Consider the following 5228-nt stretch of genomic DNA (forward strand, 5'->3'; position numbering starts at 1 on the left):
GAGAAGTCCAGACAGCTTTAGCATGAATCCCATGGCTCTGCTTCTCCCCGTGTGTTTTGTTCTGGATATAGTGAAGTGAAAGATGAACAAAACAGACAGACTGAGACTCTGGAGTGTTGAGTTAAAATTTTAACAATGAAAATCCAGGCCGAGGTTGACGACAGGTCACAGCAGCAGAACGAAGCCCAACATGAAAAACTCCTCCTGCACGTGAGATTTAGAGAGACCAGGAACATTTCCGCTGAGTACAGGGAGGTTAACTAGAGAGAAATCAATGTGTCTTGAGGTGTTGTTGACAGAAGCTTAGACTGACACATGAATACCTGCTGACGGGACACGCTGGAAAGAAGGTAAATGGTTAATCAAAGTGGGTGTGGGGATTTCTCTGAGGTGAAAGAAAAGGAAGGAATCTGTCGTGAAAAATCTACTGGGAAAATAAAGAGTAGGATCCAAAAGGCAATCCATGTCTGACAGCAAAGAAGAGGGCCAGAGGCAGAGGTCGGTTGGGGGTAGAAATGTGGCCAAAATTGTGAAAACTTTGTATGGACATGACTTGATCCAAAGGTTGGAAGACCAACGACAAATTAACAACTTGATAGACTGACCAAGTGAACAGAATGAATATGATCAGTGGATGGGAAACCACGAGGGCCAAACCTGGGTGAGACGCCAAAACCCTGACAGGGCCCCACCTCCCCCATGGCCCGGCACCAGATGGCGATCAGGATGGTGACATGGAAGTCCAAAATCAGGCAGGGGTCCAGAATAAAACAGCACCGTTCCTTGGAACAGCAGCCCTCCACGCCCACCAAGTTCTACAGACCATGTCTTGAGTGGCAGGATCTCCAGACTTTGGAGATATGGACCCTGCCAATGAACTGGGCAGGCAAGGCTCTGAAGGAGGAAATTATGTCAAATGACTGGACATGACAACAAAACAAAAATGAGCCAGAGCAGTCTGGGTAGACAGAGACAACTAATTCTTTGAGATAAGTTTGGTCTCCTGGCTCACCCTGCAGTCTAGAGGAACCAGCCTTCTGCAAACTCCAGAGCAGAACCCAGTGGGTCCTCCAAGCCCAACAGAAGGAACAAACTCATTCTGCTTGAGCAGAACTTAGACAAAATCAAACCTTCCTGGGAGTTCAAACTGTTTTCAACTGGTGAACGGTGGGAGAATTCGTGGTATTGAGGGCATGTTTTGTCCATAAGACCACACGACACCATGATGCAGACCCCAAGAACAGAGCAGGGAGAGACAGCTCCAACTGCTGGTTTAACATCTCTGATTGGCCATTAGACTCCAGATGAAACCCTGAAGACACGGTGACCACAACCCTCAACAGAAGGCAGAACTGAGGACCTCTGTCCGACACCAGGTCTCAGGGCAGTCGGAGAAGACAGACTTCAGAAGGATCTCCATGGTTTCTTCTTAGGACAGGAATGTAGGAAGAGGGATGAAATGCATCATTTTGAAGAAACAATAATAAAAATAAAGATAATGGATAGTTATTGTGAAATGTTGGTTGACTGGAGAGAAAATCCATGGATATCCGGGACCAGGAAGAGGTCCTGATTACCCAGGAGGCAGTGACATATCCTTTGACACTGAGATCATGCATGGCCAACAGAATCTTCTCTGGATGGCAGACCGACACTATCTTCATCCTGGATGGATGAGATTGGGCATCAACGTTGACATTCTTATCTCCTGGTCAGTAAGAAAAGGAGAAAGGTCAATGGTTAAGACAACACAGTCATCACTGAACAACACAGTTTTGTTCTGCAGAGAATCACAGATGCTCTTTACCACAGACATTTGGGACAAGGTGGCTCCAACTGCCTGGTTCATAGCATCCACCTCCACAACGAGGGTTTGGTTCATCTGAAGGAGAGAGGACATAAAACAAAGCATTATAATATGGTCAGCAATGAATGGAGTGGTGCAGGAAATTGACTGGATCACTTGATAAATTGATGATGAATTGATGATTGATTGATGATCTGTTGATGAGGATGAATATCTGCAGAAGTTGGAGATTGGAAACAGATAGTGTTCAGGTATGTCCAGCAGTTCACTGATGTGTTCTGGTGTCAGCTTGGTGCTTCCATGTGGGCTTGGATCTTATTCCTGTCTTATCCTCAGCATTTCTGTCACTTTCATGATGGGAATACAGGTGAGGGGGTTGTCTCTTCTGAGTGACTACTGCAAATTTAAATGAAATAAATTCAAAAGTTGCTTTTTAGGTCATATGTTTTGCAAATAAATAACATTTTAGTGAGATATTTTACTAGAGAAACACACATGATTTATGCAGTTTAATGATTCTTTAACGTTATACACAGGGGTGTCAAACTGAATCACACAAGTGGCTAAAATCCAAAACACACCTTAGGTCACGGGAGTACGGATAAATATTTATGGAACACTCTAAAACTACATTTTTAAAACTTTAAAACTGTAACTTTTTAACATTATTATGAACAAGGAGGGTCTAAGGGCAGGGATAACCAGTTTTATTTAGTCTGTTAGTTTTTAACTATTGTTCATATTGTATGACTAATTTTCTACATCTGTAAAATTACCTTCATGAAGCCCAATGAGGCAAATTTCCTTTGTGATTTTGGGCTATATAAATAAAATTGAATTGAAAATAATATAAAAAATCAGGAATATTCTTCCAGAATAAATCAACTTAAACCTTAAATAACTTTCAATGTTTTACTCTCTATAAAAATATATTTTGTCCAAATAATACAAGTTAGAAATGAGCACAAGATAATATCTGGTCATTAATAACATAAAAATAAAATGATCTCTAGGGCCGGATAGAATTACCTGGTGGGCCGGATCCGGCCCCCGGGCCTTGACTTTGACGCATAACAAAAGTGGACGGAGAGTCAGAGAAATGATCAGTCTTTTTTAACAACATACAAATAATCTAGTCTAATAACTAAACCCACATCACTTCAAAAGAGGATCATATTAGATCCAGAAACTCTGCTTATCTGCAGCTGAACTACTCAGCTTTACTTACAGCTTTTCCCAGAGAGGATTAGAAGGGAAACGATTATGAGGCATTTATTTTTCTATGTAATTTTTAAAACCACCAAAAAAAAAACATAATCCATCCGTCAGCAAGTGCCAAAAAGTTTAAATGATCTGCAAAGATTCAGGCTTCCAAAAAATCTCTAATATGATTTTAGGAAGCAGCTCCTGAAAACGGCAGATCTATGTGGCTGGAGCCATCATGGCTGACAAAAGCAGATTTTATGAAAGCAGATTAGAAGTTGCCCTCAAACTATGCATGCATATCTCTGTAGATATCAGTTTGCACATTAAAAAAATGTATGTAATTTATTTATTTAAATGTATTGATGCACATAAATACACTATACTACCAGAAGCATTGGCTCAGACTGAGAGCCAGACCTTCTCCACCAACATCAGTGACCTGAACAATGAGATTCTGGAAGAATGGTCCAGAATTCCTAGAAACACTCCTCAACCTGTGGACATCCTCCAGGAGATTTGATTTTGAACTGTATGGATTAAGAAAACTTTCTCTCCTCTGAAACATTTAGATACTTAAAAAGTCGTAATTATGAAAAGCAAAAGATGCAAAGAGAAAAAAGACATAACGAGTGCAGAACCTCAGAGTGTGGACTTGATTGAGGATGAATCTCAGTAGATCCAGCACAGGTCCACACAGTGAGATGCAGGTTGTGGTTATGGACTCTAAAGATGCACATGAGCCACCACAGCTGCTGGATTCTGCGCTGCGTCACCTTTCAGTGCAGGACGAAGAAGTAAGGAAACGCAGTGATGTCACAGGAAGTGTGTTTCCTCCAGCACCCTCCCCCCTCTCTCATTTTCAGCTCCGTCAGAACTCCTGACAGGATGCAGGTGCTGAAGCCGCTGATCTGAAATGCAGCTCAGTCGTATCCTGACACGCATGTGCAATGACAGGCGTGACAATCAGGAAGCCCGGCAGATCTGACCTTGAAAAACCAGAATGCTTAGAGATCCCTCAGAGTTTGGTGGGATTGTGGTGCTAAGGTCTAAGAAAAGCCAGGCCTCTGCTGTCATCTGTAGACGAGATCATTAAAGCTGCTTTAATTTGGATTTTAAATCATTTCTAATTTTTGTTGAAGTTTTTTTTTACTTATTAATTCTAAATATCTTTAAAGCCCCTTTTGATGAAAATCCTTTTTTTGAGTTTTTAACATCTCTGTGTGGTATTTTGTTATGAAAGAGAACAAATGTAATAATAAATCATTTAGTTTTTACATGTCAGAGTATTTCTCCTTTTAAATCTGTCAATCAAGCTGTTACAGACAGACTCTGTTTGAATGAATGATCTTCTTTCCATCAGTTCAATTCAGTTTTATTTATATAGCCCAACATCAGGATGCAATCGTCTCAGTGAGCTTACTCCTAAAACAAAACAAATTTGGGGAAAAAGAAGAAACCTCAGGGATGTCCACATAAAGGAGGGAGCCCTCATGTGAAAAGGGTCTATTTTAATGTGGTGGATGTTTTCTGATATTTATTGTTTTTATTGGTATTTTTTTCTCTGGTTTTAACTATTTTATCCCATATTAAGTATCTTTTTAAAATGCCTTTTATTTAGTAACAAATTGATTTAAATTCCTGTTTTTAGTTACCAGCTAAGCACTTTTATGTATTATTATGTACTATGTATTAATTTTAGTAGTACGTTTTTACCATGAATTGTTTTAAATACGATGATTTTCTTAAGTCTTTAATAGTGAACTATATCCATATATATGATCATATATTACCTTTGAAACACTGAAAAACAAAATATTTATGAAATATTTGTTATTTTTTGTACATTTTTTTCTACCCAGAGGTAAAACGAGTAAAACGACTCGATTCCTGAAAGGGGTTGTCTCACTCTGTGACATCAGCACGTGTCCAGCCGCTCGTGTTCGTGGGTATGGGAGGGGCTGCTGCAGACAGTGCAGGTTTTTAGAGGATTACTCTTAAATGCATGAATGGACCAAATACCACTTTGGGGTTCTTTATAGAGAACAATGAACAGTAGAATGCACTTAAAAGCTCCAAAAGTTGTTTTTTCCTGGTATGGGCCCTTTAAGAAAGGAGTGCTGCACTGACCAGGATACACTTTTAATATCAGTGAACATGTGACAGTGAGAATAAAGATCCATCTATCTATGAGTGACAGGAATGGGGGGGGGGGGGC

The 5228-nt window shown here is 40.1% G+C and overlaps 1 protein-coding gene across 2 annotated transcripts in view; it reads left to right on the forward strand.

The window, feature by feature from the left end:
* LOC112140732 (SH3 domain-binding protein 5) overlaps nucleotides 1–5228 on the forward strand; it is a 23015-nt gene that overhangs the window by 3759 nt on the left and 14028 nt on the right. The window lies entirely within an intron of this gene.

Source organism: Oryzias melastigma, linkage group LG11 (assembly GCF_002922805.2).
Source record: "Oryzias melastigma strain HK-1 linkage group LG11, ASM292280v2, whole genome shotgun sequence".
Lineage (NCBI taxonomy): Eukaryota > Metazoa > Chordata > Actinopteri > Beloniformes > Adrianichthyidae > Oryzias > Oryzias melastigma.